We start from the raw sequence: 23,069 nt of genomic DNA on the forward strand, positions 1-23,069 counted from the left end.
GCTAAAGGCTAGTGTCTTGAGTAGGTTCCCTAAGGCATGAGACTAAATTATCTCTCTAACCTGAAGTGGAATGAGGGAGGGGTCAAGATAGAACAATCAGGAAGGCAATTCTGGGACCTCTTTGCACTGTGTGTATAAATCATTAAACAGCAGGCAAAAGGTTCAACAGATATACAAACAAGAGTTCCCAGAGAATTAAATTTCCCTTCCCACAAATGAGTCAGAATAAAAGTGAATTGGCCACACCATCATTTCATCAAATGCCAGGAAATCTGATGTCAGTACAAAATATACCACATAGAAATGGATATGACCATGTTTAAAACCACCCATGCCCCATGAGTTTCTCCATCCACGCAGGATCTTTCCCAAACAGACTCGTGAAGTCAGCCCTGCTCTAACATGTGCATGGGCTCCCTGAAGGCAGACAACCTGGGCTCACCCCGAGGCAGTAGAAAACATCGCAGAGCAAAAGTGTAGGGGGAAGATGACCAACTGCAGTTTCTTAGGACATAACATCCTTTATTTCTGAGATTATGCCCTTCCCAATAACTGGTATAAAAATTCTATTTCTTTTTTAAATGATAACAATTACTTTATAGTTGTCAAGTTCCTTTTAATCTGATGACCTTAATTTGACAACATAAAAAAATTAATAGCTTTATGTTGAACCCAATATTTTTTCATTTATTTGTCCATAAGATCAAGAAATCGAAAAAGTATTGTCTTACAGTTTCAGGTAGCTCAACTTTATAAATCAACACATCCAGATAAGAATCAAAGAATGCCTGCTCTGCTTCTGTTGCTGCCTGAATGGGATTGGAGGAGAGAACCAACACTCTAACCCAATCCAGAGGGCTGATCCTGGCTTCCAATACGATGACTCAAATCAACATAACCTCTCAAGCTTTCACTCTAAAGCAAAGTTTGATCATCTGGAATGTTATGGTGGCCTATGATTTGTTTCCTAATGTGCTCTGATATCTCAGACAAGTTGAGGATTTTTTTTTCACAACGTGGACTAATAGTTTTGTCATCTCCTCAATTTACTTTCTGCTCCACATCAGCTAACCACCAGCAATGAACCTCAGTTTCTCTTTTATGATGGAGCTGCTCTTTTCTTCGACCCTATAGCACCTCCAAGGCTTGGTCAACAGAAGGGTGCTTTAAAGTTAACATCACAGTCCAGAAGGAGAATTTCTGAAGGACTTCTTGCATAATGTGGAGCCAAGGTTGAGTTATAGGGGCTATGAGTCTCTTACGCTCAAATCAACTGCATGGTGAAATGGTTGATTATTTTAAGAAACTTAAGGATGATCAAAGGAAAAAATTAAAAACAAACAGAAAGGTAAAAAAAAAAAAAAAAAGCAATCTTAAAACCAGCAGCATCACCAATGCTAGGGGTCAAGGAGACTTCAAAATCACAAGAGGTGCCTGCCTTTGAGAATGCACCTGTCTTTACTAAGGCCATTCCTCTGCCTGGATGCCTTCCCTCCCCGAACTAATTCTGTAAATTCTAATCTTTGCCATTCTCCAAGGCTCCAATAGAAATAATTTCTTATACTTAGCCTTCCTGCCCCTGGGTGATAAATTCTCTCTTCCTCCTCAGAACAACCACAGCACTATAACTATAGCTCTCTTAAGAGAGTAATGTCATCAGTTTCTACTTTGTTTTGTATGTTTTAGGATATGAGCATTATTTCTCTTACCATTTTGAAGAATCACAAGAGCAGACCCACGTTCCATTCATCTTTGTATATAATTGATGATCAAGAACTACTTCTTGGATGACAAACTAATTAATTAATTAATTAATATAAAATAGCATATATTCACTTTAGACTTTCTGCAATTTCACGGAGCTCTCTCTGCCACTCAGGATCAAAATAAAAGTCATTAAAACATCAAGGATCAGAAAGTAGTCTCTAGAGACAGTGTAGATTTTAGTTATAACTTTTAGTATTTTTAATTCTAATCTTCTACCTCTGAGAAGACAAACACAACTCTCTAAATTTTGATGATGCTGGTAAGTGACAATGACAAGAATCCCACCTTTGGTTCATATAGCTACTTCTGAATTTTCTAACAATTTTCACAAAAATATCATCTAATTTGATTCTCACAGCTACCCTGCCGTGGGAGAGATAGAACAACACAGGACTATTGTCCCCATGGAGCAGATAAAAAAAACTGAGATTCTAAGGGAGGCAGTAACTTATCAAAAATTATACAAATGGCTGGTGGCAGAGCAAGTTTTAAATCTGGCTCAGTCCTGTAGCTGAGAAAATATATGTACACATGCTCACTTAGTGGGGTCCAGGAGTGAGGTGGACTTCACAAAATAAAGAAAGCACTTGCAGGAAATGGCCTTTTTTTAAATTTATTAACTTTAATGCAGTGACATTGATAAATCAGGGTACATATGTTCAGAGAAAATATCTCCATTATTTTGACATTTGATTATGTTGCATACCCTTCACCCAAAGTCAAATTGTCTTCCGTCACCTTCTATCTGGTTTTCTTTGTGCCCCTACCCTCCCCCACCCCCTCATTCCTTCCTCTCCCCCTCCCCTACCCCCGCCCCCCGTTACCATCACATTCTTGTCCATGTCTCTGAGTCTCGTTTTTATGTCCCACCTATGTATAGAATCATATAGTTCTTAGTTTTTTCTGATTTACTTATTTCACTCAGTATAATGTTATCAAGGTCCATCCATATTGTTGTAAATTATCCAATGTCATCATTTCTTATGGCTGAGTACTATTCCATAGTATATATGTACCAAAGCTTTTTAATCCACTCATCTACCAATGGATACTTGGGCTGTTTCCAGATCTTCGCTATTGTGAACAATGCTGCCATAAACATGGGGGTGCATTTCTCCTTTTGGAACAGTTCTATGGTGTTCTTGGGGTATATTCCTAAAAGTGGGATAGCTGGGTCAAAAGGCAGTTCGATTTTTAATTTTTTGAGGAATTTTCATACTGTTTTCCACAGTGTCTACACCAGTCTGCATTCCCACCAGCAGTGCAGGAGGGTTCCCTTTCCTCCACATCCTCGCCAGCACTTATTCTGTGTTGTTTTGTTGATGAGCGCAATTCTGACTGGTGTGAGGTGATATCTTATTGTGGTTTTAATTATTTATTTATTATTTATTTATTTTTTACAGAGACAGAGTAAGTCAGAGAGAGGGATAGAGAGGGACAGACAGAGACAGGAACGGAGAGAGATGAGAAGCATCAATCATCAGTTTTCACTGCGCATTGCAACACCTTAGTTGTTCATTGATTGCTTTCCCATATGTGCCTTGACCGTGGGCCTTCAGCAGACTGAGCAACCCCCCGCTGGAGCCAGCGACCTTGGGTTCAAGCTGGTGGGCTTTTTTTTTTTTTTTTTTTTTTTTTGCTTAGACCAGATGAGCCCGCGCTTAAGCTGGCGACCTCGGGGTCCCGAACCCGGGTCCTCCGCATCCCAGTCCGACGCTCCATCTACTGCGCCACCGCCCGGTCAGGCTTATTGTGGTTTTAATTTGCATTTCTCTAATGATTAGTGATGTTGAGCATTTTTTATATGCCTATTGGCCATCTGTATGTCCTCTTTGGAGAAGTGTCTATTCATTTCTTGTGCCCATTTTTTTATTGGATTGTTTGTCTTCCTGGAGTTGAGTTTTACAAGTTTTTTATAAATTTTGGTTAGTAACCCCTTATCAGACATATTGTCAAATATGTTCTCCCATTATGTAGTTTGTCTTTTTATTCTGTTCTTATTGTCTTTAGCTGTGCAAAAGCTTTTTAGTTTGATATAGTCCCATTTGTTTATTCTGTCTTTTATTTCACTTGCCCGTGGAGATAAATCGGCAAATATATTGCTGCAAGAGATGTCAGAGAGCTTACTGCCTATGTTTTCTTCTAAGATGCTTAAGGTTTCACAACTTACATTTAAGTCTTTTATCCATTTTGAGTTTATTTTTGTGAATGGTGTAAGTTGGTGGTCTAGTTTCATTTTTTTGCAGGTAGATGGCCAATTTTGCCAACACCATTTGTTGAAGAGGCTGTCTTTACTCCATTGTGTGCTCTTACCTCCTTTGTCAAATACCAGTTGTCCATAACGCTGTGGGTTTATTTCTGGGTTCTCTGTTCTGTCCCATTGATCTGTATGCCTGTTCTTATGCCAGTACCAGACTGTTTTGAGTACAACGGCCTTGTAATATAACTTGATATCGGGAAGTGTGATACCTCCGCTTTATTTTTCCTTTTCAGTATTGCAGAGGCTAATTGTGTTCTTTTTTGGTTCCATATAAATTTTTGGAATATGTGTTCTATATCTTTGAAGTATGTCATTGGTATTTTAATTGGTATTGCATTGAATTTATAAATTGCTTTGGGTAATATAGACATTTTAATGATGTTTAATCTTTCTAAGCATGAGCACAGTATATGCTTCCACTTGTCTGTATCTTCCTTGATTTCTTTTATCAATTTTTTATAATTTTCCGAGTACAAGTCTTTAATCTCCTTGGTTAAATTTACTCCTAGGTACTTTATTTTTTTGGTTGCAAAGATGAAGGGGATTGTTTCCTTAATTTCTCTTTCTGACTGTTCATTGTTGGTGTATAAAAATGCATCTGATTTCTGAGTATTAATGTTATATCCTGCTACTTAGCTGAATTCATTTATCAGGTCCCATAGTTTTTTTACTGCAACTTTAGGGTTTTCTATATACAATATCATATCATCTGCAAATAATGATAGTTTTACTTCTTCTTTTCCAACTTGAATGCCTTTTATTTCTTCTTCTTGTCAGATTGCTGTGGCTAGAACTTCCAGAGAACTTCCAGGACTATTTGAATAAGAGTGGTGAAAGGGGGCACCCCTGCCTTGTTCCTGATCTTAATGGGATTGCTTTAAATTTTTGCCTATTGAGTATGATGTTGGCTGTGGGTTTGTCATGGATGGACTTTATCATGTTGAGGTATGTTCCCTGTACTCCCACTTTGCTGAGAATTTCGATCATGAATGGGTGCTGGATTTTATCAAATGCTTTTTCTGCATCTATTGAAATTATCATGTGGTTTTTCTCCTCTCTTTTGTTTATGTGATGAATCACATTAATTGATTTGTGAATATTGTACCAGCCTTGCCTCCACAGAATAAATCCCACTTGATCATGGTGTATAATTTTTTTCATATATTGTTGGGTCCGGTATGTTAATATTTTGTTGAGGATTTTAGCATCTATATTTATCGGGATATTAGCCTATAATTTTCTTTCTTTGTGTTGTCTTTGCTTGGTTTTGGAATCTGAATTATGCTCGTCTCATAAAAGGAGATTGGAAGTCTTCCTTCCTCCTGAATTTTTTGAAATGGCTTGAGAAAGATAGGAGTTAGTTCTTCTTTGAATATTTTGTAGAATTTACTTGTGAAGCCATCAGGCCCAGGACTTTTTTTGTTGGGAGTTTTTTGATAACTGTTTCAATCTCATTTGTTGTAATCAGTCTGTTTAGGTTTTCTGATTCTTCCAAATTGATTTTTGGAAGACTGTATGTTTCAAGGAATTTGTCCATTTCATCTAGTTTTTTGGCGTACAGTTCTTCATAGTATTTTCTTACAATGTTTTGTATTTCTGTTGTGTCAGTTGTTATTTCTCCACTCTCATTTCTAATTTTATTTATTTGAGTCCTCTCTCTTTTTTTCTTGGTGAGTCTAGTTAAAGGTTCATTGATCTTGTTTACCTTTTCAAAGAACCAGCTCCTGGTTTCATTGATTCTCTGTATTGTTTCTTTAGCCTCTATGTCATTTATTTCCACTCTGATCTTTATTTCCTTCCGTCTGCTATCTCTGGGCTTTTCTTGCTGTTCTTTTTCTAGTTCTTTTAGATGCAGGGTTAAGTTGTTTATTTGAGCTTTTTCTAGCTTCTTAAAATGTGCCTGTAGTGCTATGAACTTCCCTCTCAGGACTGCTTTTGCTGTGTCCCATAAATTTTGAGTTGTTATATGCTCATTATCATTCATTTCTAGGAATTTTTTTATTTCTTCTTTGATCTTATTGCTAATCTATTTGTTATTTAACAACCTGCTATTTAGTTTCCATGTGTTTGAGAATCTTTGAGTTTTTCTGTTGTGGTTGATTTCTAGTTTCATGCCATTGTGATCAGAGAAAGTGCTTGATATAATTTCAATTTTCTTAAATTTGTTGAGACCACTTTTGTACCCTAACATGTGGTCTATCCTAGAGAATGTACCATGAGCACTTGAAAAGAATATATATTTTGCTGCTTTAGGGTAAAAGGTTCTGAAGACATCTATTAAATCGAGTTGATCTAGTGTGTCCTTTAAGTCTGCTGTTTCTTTGTTAATATTCTCCCTTGAGGATCTATCTAGTGATGTTAGTGGGGTATTGAAATCCCCTACTATTATAGTATTGCTGTTGATCTTGCCCTTTATATCTTTTTATAATGAAGGCATGGCAGCAGAGCAGAAAAAAGAAAAGAGACTCAAAAAGTCTGAGGAAACTCTAAGAGAGCTCTATGACAACATGAAGAGAAATAACATTCGTATCTTAGGGGTTCCTGAAGAAAAAGAGAAAGAACAAGGGATGAAGACATCTATTAAATCGAGTTGATCTAGTGTGTCCTTTAAGTCTGCTGTTTCTTTGTTAATATTCTCCCTTGAGGATCTATCTAGTGATGTTAGTGGGGTATTGAAATCCCCTACTATTATAGTATTGCTGTTGATCTTGCCCTTTATATCTTTTTATAAAGAAAGGTGGATATATAGGAGCTTTATATATTTAGGTGCTCCTATATTAGGTGCACAAATATTTATAATAGTTATATCTTCCATTTGGATTGCTCCTTTTATCATTATGTAGTGGCCTTCTTTATCTCTTACTATAGCCTTTGTTTTAAAGTCCATTTTGTCTGATATAAGTATTGCTACCCCAGTATTTTTTTCATTTCCATTTGCATGAAATATTTTTTCCATCCTTTTACCTTCATTCTATGTGCATCTTTTGTTTTAAGGTATGTCTTTTGTAGACAGCATATGTACGGGTCCTGTTTTCTTATCCATGCAGCTACCCTATGTCTTTTGATTGGATCATTAATCCATTTACATTTAAGGTTATTATTAATATGTAGTTATTTATTGCCATTTTATTCTTTAAAGCTGTATTTCTCTTTTGCTATATTCTTTTCCAACTTTGATGTGTTTACAACAGGCCCCTTAACATTTCCTGCAGCATTGGTTTGGTTTTAATGAATTCCTTGAGATTTTTTTGTCTGGGAAGTTTTTTATTTCTCCTTCGATTTTAAATGATAGTCTTGCTGGATAAAGTAGTCTTGGTTGTAGGTTCTTGTTCTGTATTACTTTGAATATTTCTTGCCATTTCCTTCTGGCCTCAAGTGTTTCTGTTGAGAAGTTGGATATCATCCTTATGGGGGCTTCTTTGTAGGTGATAGCCTTTTTTTCTCTAGTAGCTTTTAATATTTTCTCTTTATCACTTAGCTTTGGTATTTTAATTATGATGTGTCTTGGTGTAGATTTCTTTGGGTTTCTCTTTAATGGAGTTCTCTGTGCTTCTTGAACTTGTGAGAGTTTTTCCTGCATTAATTTAGGAAAGTTTTCAGCTACGATATGACTGAACAAAGTCTTCATCCCTTGTTCTTTCTCTTTTTCTTCAGGAACCCCTAAGATACGAATGTTATTTCTCTTCATGTTGTCATAGAGCTCTCTTAGAGTTTCCTCAGACTTTTTGAGTCTCTTTTCTTTTTTCTGCTCTGCTGCCATGCCTTCATTCAACTTTTCCTCCAACTCGCTGATTCAGTCCTCAGCTTCATCCATCCTGTTTTTAATTCCTTCCATTGTGGTCTTCATTTCTGATATTGTATTTGTCACCTCCAACTGATTCTTTTTTAATATTTCAATGTCCTTTTTTATACTTGCTATTTCTTTATTTAGGTGTTTGTAATGACCATCCATTGTTGTGCTAAGATACCTAAGCATCCTTACAATCATTACTTTAAGCTCTGCATCCGGAAGTTTGGTTATTTCCATATCACTCAGTTCATTTCCTGGAGGTTTCTCTTGTGGTTTCATTTGGATTGCACTTTTCTATCTTCTCATTATGTCTGTGTGTTTGGGTGTATTGTTTGTAGAGCTGGTTGAGTCTAGGCTTGGTGTTGTCTGCCTCCAGTTTTCAGTTGTGTTATTTCTAGGTCTTCTTGGGTTAGCATCAGCTGTTATGTGTAATCCATTTTCAGATTTGGGCTGCTTTGAAGTCTTGATTTGTTTGGTTCCATCTCAGTTTTCTTAACAGGTCATAGTCTTGTTTACTGATCTCAGCAGGGGGCTTATTTAAACTGTATCAAGGAATGCAGTGGGTGTAACCTGAGACTCTGAAGGCCTGATCTGCCAGTTACTCTCTCTGGGAGCAAGGTGTTTTCTCAGCTTCAGTAGGGGGAGGTGTATCTCAGATCTTCATGGAGACCTGAGTTACTGCCCCTTCTCCCCACTTCTTGGTTTTAGCTGTGTCTTGTTGTGCTGATTGGAGCTGGAGAGATGTCTGGAGATGTGTGACCCAGAAGCACTTTAGTCTTGTGTTATGTGGAAGGATCAACCCCTCCCCCAGCTATGGCATTCTCCAGCACTGGATGAGTCAGCTTCTCAGGTCGTCCCATACATTCCTCTGCCCCTCACCGTCTGTCTCTCTCTCTCTCCTCTTTCTTTTTGGAAGTCAGGTCAGCCCTTTCAACACACCTCATTCTCAGGTCCCCAGGCAAGTGGCTGTGAGCAATATTTTCTGCTCTTTTCCTTGAAGTGAGAGCCCTTCTGGGCTCTCAACATCACTCCCCCCATCCGTTTCTGTAAGCAGGGGAGACTCACTGCTCCTTGGTGCTCCATACCAATCTTGGGTGTGGCTTCTTTTTTTTTCCTTGTTTTTTGAGAGCTGTTCTGTAGTCCAGAGTTGGTTTTTCATGCTGATTGTTCCTAAATTAATTTGTTATCCAGTTTGGTGGTGTGAGCTGGGAGTCTGTGTCTTCCTACTCCACTGCCATCTTCAGGTCTTCTCTTTAATGGCTTTTAAGAGAGGAAAATGATAAGCCCTGGCCAATGGCACAGTGTACAGAGCAACATCCCAGAGTGCCAAGGTCACTGGCTCAATTCTGGGGTCACCAGCTTAATTGCAAGGGCTCCAGCTCAACCCTAAGCTCAGCAATTTGAGCCCAGGTCAGGGCACATATGAGAAGCAATCAGTGGGTACATAAGTAAGTGGAACAACAAATTGATGCTTCTCTCTCTCTCCCCCCCCCTCTTTTCTCTCTCTCTTCCATCCTTTCTTTCTCAAATCAATGGGGAATAAAAGAGAGAAAAAAGATCCATAGGAAATAAATAAGAGCTGACTGTGTACACTCTCACCCTCCCAAGGAAATACCAAACCTTGCTGATATGCCCGTATTTGTAAGGAACACAGGTGGTGCCTTTGAAGACTTTGGCATGTTCATGCAACTGTTGATCCCTGGGTCCCAAGGCACTTGAAATAGATGAGGTTCAACTTTAGTGTTGTGATTCATTCATTTATTCAACAAGCATTACTTGGGGCTTATTCTACAAAGGACTGAAGAGATAAGTCCTGTTTCTGACTTCAAAGACTGCAAAGTTTAGTAGAGAGACCTTAATAATTTTCAAGAGAAGAAAACAGAAATTTCAAGATTAAATTTCTCTCAATGCTACATGGTGGAGCCAGGGTTGAAATGTGCTTTCTGACTCCCCAGTCCTTGGTTGACTCTCTGCTTTTACAGGAAGTGAGAACTGAGGCAGGTGAGGTTGACTTAAGCCCCATGTTAGGATATTGGCAGAGAAGAGTTAGGATTTATGAGAACTAAATCTTACATCTGTGTTTTAGCCATTAAATAAGGCTTTCTCTTTTGACAGTGATGACTTTACTTTACTCTTCTTTACTCTAAAAAAGCAAAACGTTCACAAAGTCTAGTCTAGCTGGAGCCCCTGGACCAGGGCAGCACCCCTGTCTGTGCTCTCCTGGGGCTGGCCCTCCAAACCAGACTCACACGTTCTCTTTAAGAAACAGCTGCTCGTTTGCCTCAAATTTAAATTACTGATTATCTTTGATTGCATGTTATGTGCTGAGAAAATAAATTTTGAAAGAAAAGAATAAAAAAATATGCTCTGTTAGCAAATGGCAAAGCAAAAGCTGCCTAATTTACAAATAATAATTCATTTTTCACTCTGTATCAGAAAGCTGATCACCAGACTCTAAATTTCAAAATGTTGACAAACTATTTCTCTGTTTCCCTGTGTCTTACTCACTGTTGCATACCTCACATCTAGCAAACTGACTGGCATGTAGTAGAGACCAAAAAAATTTTATTGGATATTTACATGCACACATGTGCACCTAATAAATAAAAGGTTGCTAAGTAACTTAGCACCCTTGCAATGCTCACTCTTCATGGAAAGACTCACCTGATGTCCAGGGTGAAATGATTCCCCAGGATTGGGGGGGGGGGGCGGTGACTGCCTTGCCATGATTCCAGCAATTCCAATGGCAATGTACTTGAATGTTGGATACCTACACAAACATAAATATGCCATCTCACACTGATGAGCATGTTTGCATGCAACTGCTGCCATCAAGAGATATTTAGGCACATGAAACAATTACAACAGCTACACATGGCTTACCTGGGGACATCTGACACTAGGCAGCATGTGGCAATCCGCTACTTCAAGGCACCACTCAGGGCCTGACCACACAGTGTCACAATGGATAGACTGTCAACCTGGGTCACTGAGGACCCAGGTTTGAAACTCAACCATCACCAGCATGAGATCGGGCCTCACCAGCTTGTGTGTGGGGTCACCGGCTTGAGCATAGAAACAAAGACATGAACTCATGGTTACTGGCTTGAGCCCAAAGGTGACTGGTGTGAGCCCAAGATCACTGTCTTGAGCACGGGTTCACTGGCTCAGTTGGAGCCCCTGGTCAAGGCACATATGAGAAAGAAATCAATGAACAGGCAATCAACAAACAACTAAGATGCTGCAATAAAGAATTGATATTTCTCATCTCTGTCCCTTCCTGTCTATCTGTCTGTCTGTCTTGCTCTCTCTCTCTCTCTTAATCTTACTTAAAAAAAAAAAAAAGCATCATCCAGGAAAAGTAGCAAATGATTCAGCAAAGCCACCAAGACCGTTTTGTCCTGATGTGGTGACAAGGAGAAGGGGCATAGAGTCACCTCCTTTATGTCAAGCATGCCACTGGGTGTTTTACATACATCACCTCATTATAAATTTGTGGTGTTATCCTCATATTAGAAAAGAGAAAACTGAGGCTTTGAAAGGTCAGGTAGCTGATTCAAGTTTACTCAACTCAAAATATAGCCAAGCTAAGAAGCAAACTCAGGTTTTTTTGAAGTCAAACCCCATGTTCTCTTCAGCATTCCACTCTGTTTGCAGAAAGGGCCACTAGATTTCATACAATTCTGTTTTTGCTTGTTGAAAGCAGCGCTTTGCCTATAGTTGAGCATGTGGTGCTCCCTTTCCAATGACACCCTGTTGATCAGTTGAGTGTCTAGTAAAATGGGTCCCGTGGAAGGTGCCAGAAGTCAGGGTTGTGGCATACTCCCTTCAATGTGCACATTTGCTCCCTGCCATTCTCCCTTCCTTAATCTCTTTATTTTCACTCTGACTCTCAGCCCTTTCTGCTTATATCTTGGGCTTGCAATGACAGTCCTGTGACCCTCAAAGCTATAACATGTGCCAAGCTCTGGCACTAAACATCTTAATTTAATTAGATTCTAGAATGGCCAAGTTCACTGCTGACATCATTTCTCAGAATCTGGTTGTGATACCTCAGGACACGGCGTGAGGGTGCAGAACCAGGAACTGACCTTGCCCATTAACGAACTAGGCTCCAGTGGGGCAGGACTTCCACAGGGGCTGCAAGTTCTCTCTGGAAAGCTGAGGGTGCTAGGTGCATGCAGAGCAGCAGGGATGTGATCAAGTAGTCCTAATGAAGAGAAAAGGTGTCCTGATGATGTAAACAGAGCATCATTTCGGGACAGTGCTCTTAACTGACTGAGCTAATCGGACAGGGCTCAATGCTATTCTGATACTACCCAGAGTCAGCATCAGACTCCTCAAGTTAAAGGCTCAGTCCCACACTCACTTCAGAAACCAGTTGTGAGTATTGGTCCCCAGGTGACTCACACTTCAGGCTGATGTGGCTACAAAGTCAAGGGCTCCCCCTTAGCCTTGATAGTTTGCTAGAATGACTCACAGAACTCAGGAAAATGCTCTATTCACTATTACAGTTGTTTAAAAATAAAAGAAGAAGAAGGAGGAGGAGGAGGAGGAGGAGGAGGAGGAGGAGGAAGAAGAAGAAGAAGAAGAAGAAGAAGAAGAAGAAGAAGAAGAAGAAGAAGAAGAAGAAGAAGAAGAAGAAGAAGAAGGAGGAGGAGGAGGAACAGGTCAAATTGGAGTTCCTTTTGCTAAGCCATATCACCAAACCAAAAGTAGTAACTAACTTAATTATAGTATCAGCCTTTCCCAGGAGCAAAATTTTAAACCAATTAGTCAAAATTTACTGATCAATACTAAAGCGGTAATCTGCATGATAAAACCTCTGCCACTTCCTTTCCCCAAAAAAATACACCTGGCCTAAAAATACTTCTTTATTTTCTTTTGCTAAGATGTCCTCTGCCACACCTTTCTGCTCATAAAAAAACTTTAATACAGTCAACCCTGAGGGGTGCCCTTCTAGCTGCTAAATGGGATGCTTCTCAATTCATGAATTACTTAATAAGCAATTAGATCTTCACATTTACTCAGTTGAATGTTGTTATTTAACATAATTTATTATAAAAGCTAAAAACAAACAGCCAAATGAAGAGGTACACAGAGCAAGGTCCAGTAAAGTCGGAGCCCGGAGCCTCTGTCCCTGCGGAGTCAGGGCGCGCCACCCTCCCAGGACATGAATGTGTTTGCCAACTTGGAAGCTCCCTAAATCCTTTTGTTTAGGGATTTCTAGACATTTCATTACCTATGCATGATTACGGCCTTTGGTAACCAAGTCGATCTCCAGCCTCGTTTCCTCCCCAGAGGTCGGAAGGTGGAGCCAAAAGCGCCAGGCTGCTAATCTTGCCCGGCCTGTCTGGCAACCCACCCCCATCCTGAAGCTAGCAGCCCCTTGACCAAGAGCCACATTGGTAACACACCAAAGACACTCTTATCACTCAGGAGATTACAAAGATTTTAGGACCTGTGTGTCAGAAACTAGGGCCAAAGATCAAATATATATATTTTTCTACCCCAGAAACAAGTGTCCAACTATCAGAAAACAGGTCAGAGCCACATGGGTGCCAACTCAACTTACAGTTGAGTCCTCTACTTGGGGCAGAGCCTCTGAAATCCCTCTAGTCTAGAGTCAGGACCAGCTGCAAAGAGAAGGACAGAGGTGAGCCTGCTCATGTGAGACACGGAAGGTGTGGGAAAGAGATGCAAAATAAAATGTATTATGCTCACTTTGTTAAAAGATAACACGAGGAGGCCGTCGCCCAGGTGATATTAATGTGTGTTGGGGTGGGCTAAAGGCAGGCAGAATCCTTGTAGCCTGGGGCTTGGTTTTGGGATTAAGCCTTTCCTACCCTTTTTGATGTGGGGTGGTACAATCCAATCATGCCTCAGAAAGTGACTTTGTATTAGAGACTTCCCTATTTTGTATATTGGATTAAGGGTTTGGATTTCTACACTATAAAATGGGGACGAAGCGGGAGCTTGCGCTCTTGGTTCCTGAGATTAGCATGAGAGAGCAGAAGAGAGCAGAGAAAGGCCACGCGGAGTAGGCCAGGAGAAGCAGCCAATTTGGCAGAGTGCTGAGAGAGAAGCCAGTTTGGGCAGAGTTTGTATCTGGGAGAAGGAAGGAGATGGGGAACAGAGGTGAATAAGGCTGGTGAGCTAGAAACCTTTGATTCTAGGAAACTCGGATAAGTCAGTGGCTTTGAGAGCACTGAATGTGAGTGGGTTTTGGAGCCCAGTGTGTGTTTTTACTTGCCCGCCGGGTGCAAGCTAGGATTAAAGACTATGGCCCACCAGTTCTTGGCTCCATTGTTTCTTTACCGACTGTCTGAATCCAATGCAAACCTGCATGGGCCAGGAGGCTGCTGTGATAGTGGCCCTGGCCCTGCCTACTGGCTTTACAGAGATGCAGGCATGTGAGCAGTGATGAGAAACCAAGAAGAGGAGCCTGGAAGAGCCCTCTGCTGCTCTCATGGTGTCTGCACCCCTGCAAAGTCTTAAAGGAACTATGGATGAAAACAGGGCCACATGCCAAAACAGACAAGCTCAGGGAAGCCTGCATGGTGGCCTTACAAACTCAGAGACCTAAAGTAACTGCATAGAATGGTCTGAAATTAAAACTTTCTAACTAAAGGCAGGTCATGGCAAGTAGTCATGCCCTGCGCCCATATCTTCTCCGACAAAGGTCAATTTTTGCCTTAACTGAAACTGCCTATTTTCTTCTTACATCTAGGATTACACACCTTTGGAATTTCAGGGTAATTTCCTTTTTCTGAACCCTTCAAAGTGCAACCACTACACTAGGACAGAGACCACAGATTCTCTCATGGTTTTTATCATGTTGTTCTCTATTCTGTACTTGCCCACATAAAAGAAGTATGTTTCTAAATAAGTTACGTTTTTTTTTTTCTTCTTTTCCAAGGGAGATGAGGGGAGATACAGAAACAGACTCCCACATATGCCCTGACCTGGGTCCACCCAGCAACCCCACCTGGGGCCAATGCTCTGCCCATCTAGGGTGGTGCTCTCAACTGAGCTATTTTTAGCACCTGAGGCAAGATCATGGAATCATCCTCTGTGTTTGGGGCCACCTTTGCTGGAATCATTCGAGCCATGGCTGCTGGAGAAGAAGAGATAGAGAGAAAGGATGGGGAGGAGTGGAGAAGTATATGGTCACTTCTCTTGTGTGCCCTGATTGGGAATCGAACCCAGGACTTCCAGACACTTGGCTAACATTCTATCACTGAGCCAACTGGCCAGGGCCTGTATGGTTTACTTCAGGGGTAGTCAACCTTTTTATACCTACAGCCCACTTTTGTATCTCTGTTAGTAGTAAAATTTTCTAACCACCCACCGGTTCCACAGTAATGGTGATTTATAAAGTAGGGAAGTAACTTTACTTTATAAGATTTATAAAGCAGAGTTATAGCAAGTTAAAGCATATAATAATAATTACTTACCAAGTGCTTTATGTCGGATTTTCACTAAGTTTGGCAGAATAAATCTTTATAAAAAAACTTACTATAGTTAAATCTATCTTTTTATTTATACTTTGGTTGCTCCACTATCGCCCACCATGAAAGCTGGAACACCCACTAGTGGGCGGTAGGGACCAGGTTGACTACCACTGATTTACTTTTTATCTAATCCCAAAGATATACCTGCTTTGCCTTCTCTCACCTCCCTAATCTATTGCCAGTAAATTCCATGTGACCCCCTTACGCCTTCCCCTTTGATTCTGATGTGTAAAGTAAGTGGAGAAACTGCCATATTCCAGAGCACTTTCTCAACCCATTGAGATTTTGCTTCCTGACAATTATTGTCAGTTTGGCTCAAATAAACTCATAAAAATTTTTACATGTTTGGATGTTTCTTCCATTGACAGAATCATGACTTCTCTGCTTGCCCCAAAATATTTTTTAAAAATCAACTTCAAAAAAATAGTCTGATAGAAACAGAGAGCAGAGTGATGGTTGCCAGGGGCTGGGGGTTGGGGGAAATCGGGAGATGCTGGTAAAATGGTACAAACCTTCAGCTATAGGATGAATAAGTCTGACTATTTAATGTTTAAACTTGGTGACTATAGTTGATAACACTGTCTGGTATAGTTGACATTTGCTAAGAAAATAGAAATTAAATGTTCCACACACACACAGAAAAAAGGTGCATGTGTGAGGTGGTGGCTGTGTTCATTAAGTAGGCGGGGAACCTTCTCACAATGCATATGTATAGCAAATCATCATTCCATATGATTTCACTATCTTACAATTCTATTTGTCAATTATTCTTCAATAAAGCTGAAAAAAATCAAAAATCATTATGGAACTCTTTTAATTACGTGTTAGAATTATGGAGGATTAACTCTTAGAAGTAGTCTTTGCCTTCAGAGCTTTTGATCCTAGTCAAAGACACAAAACTAACATTCATGAACTAGAGAAATACAATATTTAAGTCCTAGAAGGAATCTTAGAGCTTATGCTAGTTTTCTATTGCTGCTGTCATAAACTACCACCAACTACATGCCTTAAAATAATACAAATTTGTTACTTTACTGCTCTGGAGGTCAGAGGTCAGAATCAGGCCTCAGGAGCTAAAACCGAGGAGTCGGCACAGCTGCCGTTCTTCGGGGCTTCAGGGGAGCCCCGTTTCCTTGCCTGCCCTAGCTCCAAGAGGCCACCTGCACGCCTTGGCTCAGAGCCCCTTGTTCCGTCTTCAAAGGGCATCACTGAAGCCTCTGCTTCCGTCCTCACACTTCCTACTTCTGATTCTGATCCTCCTTCCTCCCTCCTGTAGGCCCCTGTCCACATCACCCAGGATGATGTCCAAAGGGTTCTTTACTTAATCACATCTGCAAAGTCCCTTGTCATGTAAGGTAACATTTTCACAGGTTGCAGGAATTAAGACAGGCACATCTTGGGTGGGGGGCATTATTTTGCCTATCACAGAGCTCTTCTAACACAGCCACCTTCCTTTTTCAGATGAGGACATTTAAGCACAGGGAGGTGAATGACTTTTCCAGGCTACGAGTTCAGACTAGAACGTGAGACATCTGATTCCCATCATCGTTCCCTAGGTAAGTGTTCTTTCTGCTACCTTAAACTGACCCAAAACGGAATAAAATACAAATCAGTATAATGGTAATTGCAAGTTACATCATATGTTTATAAACACACAGAATTAGAGGATCAGAGAGTTAGTGCGCAGAGAACCTTAGGGCTCTTCATGTCCAACCCATCTGATCCTGCCTACACTCATATATTTCATATCGCCAGTTACAGCCTCCCCCCAAACCTCCCAAAACAACCTACAGCTCATTTCTGAAAGTGCTAATGAAAGCAGAGCATTCCTTGATAACTAGATTGCCCAGTTTCAGAGTTTGGGCAATCCTCACTATACTCCTGCTCTCCCCAGCATGGCCCACACAACACTGACAGAGAGTCCCACAAGCCCAGACAGGTCGGAAGTCCAGGCCCTTTTCCTGCCTTTTTGGTAACTTAACCCACTGAATTTTGGTTTGGTAAAGGACTGGGGCTCTGGAGAAATCTAGAACAAGAAGTTCACTTCATGATAGTCCTCACAATAACTAAGAATAATTTTCATGACCCCAGACAGCCATCTTTTGGTTGGGGCAAACATTCCTAATTCCTCTTACTAATTCTTAAGAATTAAACAACAACAACAAAATGTAAGAAGCAACACTTTGTGATTCCTTGAGCTCCCAGGAGACACTGTTGTGTTGTGGGCTGTATGCCATCTCGGTTCCCCTCACTCAACATGCCTCCTGGGGGAGAGGAGCACGGATGGATAGGGGAGGGAGCGTAGGGCCTCCTGGAGGAAGAAGAATCTGAGCTGGATTTTGAGGCTGTGTTATTGGTTGCGTATGACGATGAGAAATTCAGTGAGGAAGAGAAGGTTCTGGTGAATAGTTAAAGAGGGTTCTGCACCCAATTCCACTGTTGGTGAGGAGGCTCCTCACATCAACAAGCAATGCCCTGACACCAGCTGGTTGTCCTGCAATTCAACTCAATTGTGACACTATCTACCTGGAGACCCCACAGGGTTAGGATTCAGTCCTACAAAACTGCCCCCCCCCCAATTTCAGGCACCAATCTCAAGTTCAGGATGTCACATGTGCTTCTGCCCAAGCAATGGATGGAGGTTCCCGCAAAGCCCTTTATGGTTTGATTATTTGCTAGAATGGCTCACAGAACTCAGAGAAACATTTACTTACTAGATCATTGGTTTATTATAAAAGGATGTAACTCAGAACAGCCCAGTGGAAAAGGTGCACAGGACAACCCCCATCTTCCTTATTTTCTCAAGCATTGAATTTTATCCAGTGTTTTTAAATTCCTTTTTTTTTTTAAACTTACCTTTGAAGAAATGCCTTTCAGAGAAATATACATTAGAAGCTTAAAGTAACTGTAGATACATATAATCCTTCTCTCACTTCTCCCTCTGTGTCAGGGACTCCCACTGAGAAGTTTTATGCGGGGAGTCCAGGGCAGAAAGCCATTCCCTGCTGGGGGTGGAGGTGAACAAGTCAGAAAATTGTGAGAACTTGGCCTTTGGCCTTGAGAAGGGGGGAAAAATGCACCCAGGCTCCATATGTTAAAAACTACACAGAGTTTTATTTATTAATATTTATCTTTGTCTCATATTATACAAGAGGCTAATATAAATTGCATGGGTCTGAAGGAAGAGAACCTTTTTCACCATGGTGGTGTTTCTGCTGTAGAAAAGGTTGCCTTTTCCCTCCTGCAGGCTGGATCCCAGTTTACCAGGAGGTCGGCATTCTGCTCAGTCAGCCCTTTGAGTGCTTCACACTCTTCTCACTGGTGACAGAAAAGCAGGACCTGCTGGGCCTCTGCTGTGGCGGAAACACCCCGAGAACTTCCTGGCAATGGCGTCACCACTCACATATAAAGAAATCCATTGCTTGCGCCTATGTTGATTCTCATTTTTCAAAATTTAGTTGAAAAAAATGTTTTTAAAATCAGATGAGTCCTTGAATTCTTTTCTTCTCACAAAAGAGTCCCTGGAATTTTCAAGAGGCCATTATTACTATAGTCTTAGTAAAGTCCCTGGTGTCTACCACTTACTTCAGTTAAGGTGAAGTACTTTTCCATGACCAGTGACAATTCTCAGTTTGTTTAAAGGAAGAATAAGAGGCTTCGATGATTATTATTGTGCATATTTGGCCAAGGTGACTTTTTTTTATTGAATGTAACTTTTAGTGGATGAATTATCCAGGAAAGAATGTGTTTAAAGACACTGAAAACAGGCCCTGGCTGGTTGGCTCAGCGGTAGAGCATCGGCCTGGCGTGCGGGGGACCCGGGTTCAATTCCCGGCCAGGGCACATAGGAGAAGCGCCCATTTGCTTCTCCACCCCCCCCCCCTTCCTCTCTGTCTCTCTCTTCCCCTCCCGCAGCGAGGCTCCATTGGAGCAAAGATGGCCCGGGCGCTGGGGATGGCTCCTTGGCCTCTGCCCCAGGCGCTAGAGTGGCTCTGATCATGACAGAGCGATGCCCAGGAGGGGCAGAGCATCAGCCCCTGGTAGGCAGAGCATCGCCCCTGGTGGGCAGAGCATCGCCCCTGGCGGGCATGCCGGGTGGATCCTGGGCGCATGCGGGAGTCTGTCTGACTGTTTCTCCCCGTTTCCAGCTTCGGGAAAATACAAAAAAAAGACACTGAAAACAACATTTTTTCTTTAAAAAAAAAAAAACAAAACTTGTTTTTATTACATATTGCCTATGCCCATTCAAAGATAGATGTTCTTCCACCTAAACAGTGTCTTTCTCCCAGAGCGAGGACAGAATATGAGGAGGAACTGAATCTTGGGTCCTACAACAGTGCTACAAAGTGCCCGTCCATAAATTATAACTGGTCTATGATAAAAAAATTAACAGAGTGGCTAAAATCTTTTTCCACAATTTCATATCAACACAATATCCCAGCATGTGATCAGCAACTTGTCTTATTGAATGTGGCAGAGGCCAGGTTGTGTGTCATCTCCCTCATGGAAAGAGTCACAAGTGGTGTGAGCCACCCAGTGGTCCTCGTCTATTATGAATGAGAAATCTTAAAAATAATTATAATAAAATAAAGGAAGAAAGAAAAAAAGTGGCCTGACCTGTGGTGGCACTGTGGATAGAGCATCGACCTGAAGTGCTGAGGTCACCAGTTCAAAACCCTGGGCTTGTCCAGTCAAGGCGCATAAAAGAAACAATTACTACAAACTGATGCTTTCAACACCTCCCCCATTCCTTCACTCCCTCTCTCCGTCTCTCTCTCTCTCTCTCTCTCTCTCTCTCCTCTCTGTAATATCAATAAATAAATTATTTAAAAAAAGAGCTGGCCCTTCACCACAGATAGTTTGAGAAGCACTGGCCTGCAGAGCTGTTGGTTAGATGCCTATACTCTCATTGATTTGGGACTTCCAGAATTTCAAAATACTTAAATCAGAGAAGTTCAAAACCAAAAATAATTTGATGAAACATTTATTTCAAGGGAAACTAATAGGTTGAAAAAATTAAAAACAAAAGAGTAAAAAGTGTTACGCCAATGTTTTCTTTATTTGTGTACCTTTTTAGGGAATATAGACACACTATGTATTTCTGTATTACACCATATATAAGATAAGGTAAAATAAAGTAAGTGCAGGACAGGACAAAACAATATATTCACAAAGGAACTCCTGGCAGCCTTGGTAATAAAAGCACAGGACATGGAAACAACCTAAAATGCCATGGATACGGCTGGTCAAATCAGCTGTGGCAACATCAACAACATCAGGTAACAGAACATTTGCATTTGTTAGAAACTGTAAGAAAGATTGAGACATCTCTACATGTCCAGACATGGCAAAGTTTCCAAGGCATATTATTAAGTTTTTTAAAAGTCAGGATAAAGAACATATATGGTATGATAGATTTTGTACAAAGGTAAGAACAAACACACACACGCATGTTTAAACGCACGGGTTCCATTGGGAAGGAGAGAACAGGTACCTCCAGGGAGGTGAGCTGGGTACCCTGGAGGGTAAGGAGAGGGAAGTTCTCTTACTTTTTATCTTCACCCTTCTTATCTCTAGAATTCTGTACTATGTATAAGTAACATCTATTCCCAACAACATATTAAAAATAATAATTGAGCCTGACCAGGCGGTGGTGCAGTTGATAGAGCGTAGGACTGGGATGCGGAGGACCCAGTTTCGAGACCCTGAGGTCACCAGCTTGAGCGCGGGCTGATCTGGTTTGAGCAAAGCTCACCAGTCTGGACCCAAGGTCACTGGCTCGAGCAAGGGGTTACTCGGTCTGCTGAAGATCCATGGTCAAGGCACATATGAGAAAGCAATCAATGAACAACTAAGGCAGGGGTCCTCAAACTTTTTACACAGGGGGCCAGTTCACTGTCCCTCAGACCATTTGGAGGGCCAGATTATAAAAAACTATGAACAAATCCCTATGGACACTGCACATATCTTATTTTAAAGTAAAAAAACAAAACAGGAACAAATACAATATTTAAAATAAAGAACAAGTAAATTTAAATCAACAAACTGACCAGTATTTCAATGGGAACTATGGGCCTGGTTTTGACTAATGAGATGGTCGATGTCCAGTTCCATATTTGTCACTGCTAGCCATAACAAGTGATATGATGCGCTTCCGGAGCCGTGAGGTGTGCGACCAGCGTCAATGGAAATGGTACTCTTTGTGAGCAACACTGTGCTTTGAGGCACCGCCACATACAGTACTCACTGACCACTAATAAAAGAGGTGCCCCTTCCGGAAGTATGGGGGAGGCCAGATAAATGGCCTCAGGGGGACGCATGCATCCTGCGGGCCATAGTTTGGGGACCCTTGAACTAAGGTGATTGATGCTTCTCATCTCTCTCCATTCCTGTCTGTCTATCCCTCTCTCTGACTCTCTCTTTGTCTCTGTAAAAAATAATAATAATAATTGAAAATATCAAAAACAAAAAATGAGAAATAAATTATTCATGCTCAATATACTCATAAACTGAAATGACATCTGCCCTTAAATCTCCATTGCCTGGTCTGGCACAGTGCCCGCCATTCAATATTTGTTAAATTGTTGAACTCAAAGTAATAGCTCATACAGAATTTAACAACATACCAAAAACAAGGATCATTCAATATTTATCATTTAAAGTTGATATGTTTTCAAAAAACTAAATCATTTTAGTCAAAATGAGCAAACTGCATTAGCTTCCTATAATGGAATAATTTACTCTGATAGAGTTAATCAATAAATTAAGAAAACCATGTATTTATAATTATATTGTAATTTGACTAGAGAACATAGGAATTAGATGTTACCCATGGACTGCTCCTCAATCTTTCATTAATTTGATAGAATTCCACAGTCTCAGCAAGGCTGTGCCATGTTTGTTTAGATTAAATCTGAAAAAAAAACTAACATTGCTTTGGTTGAAAATGAACACTAAGAAATAAAGAAATAGTAGGAAACCATTAGAAGCTCCCTGAGAGAAGTTCAGGCCTATGGCATTCAGACTCTAAGACAAAAAAAAACTAACATTGAAACTGTTATAGGTAACAAAATAAAGACTAGCCTGGGCTTATTTCTCTGCTTTTTTCCTGTAGGTACATAGCTTGACATTTAGTTACATAGCAATTAATCATGATCTTCCTATATTAGTGTTTGTTCTTTGTTAATCCTATTCAACCTTCTCACATCCTTCTATAAGTTTGCATCCTCATTAGATATTCTCAATATTCTTCTAAAAGGCTCAATTTTTCTCCCAGATAATTTGCTTATTTATCCAGTTGTTTCTTTTAGGGAACAGTAGAAATGTGTTCAGAAAAGTCTTTGAGCAATTCCCCAACCCTACTCCCAAATCCTCTCATGTTGCTACAAGTCATTCAATTCCCTTAATAAGGAAGTAACATTAGACCACTCTGAAAAGAATGAATTGATGACATTAAGAGAAAACCAGCCCAGTCCCAGGGTAAGGGCCTTTTACCCTCTCTACTTATTTGTCTCTCCCATGACTCAGCCTTTTGGATGCTCTTAAGGAATAATCATTTTAATTTGATTTCACTCACATAAAAATACCTGGTGCAACAGGTAGCTATTGCTGTGTAACAAACTACCCCCCCCCCAAAAAAAAGTAGTGGTTTAAATAACACCACTTATCATTTATCATGAGTCTACTGGTCAGCTGATTTTGGCTCACATATCTGGACCCATTTGGGGGTTGGAAGGGC

The sequence above is a fragment of the Saccopteryx leptura genome, chromosome 2, assembly GCF_036850995.1.
Source record: "Saccopteryx leptura isolate mSacLep1 chromosome 2, mSacLep1_pri_phased_curated, whole genome shotgun sequence".
Taxonomy (NCBI): domain Eukaryota; kingdom Metazoa; phylum Chordata; class Mammalia; order Chiroptera; family Emballonuridae; genus Saccopteryx; species Saccopteryx leptura.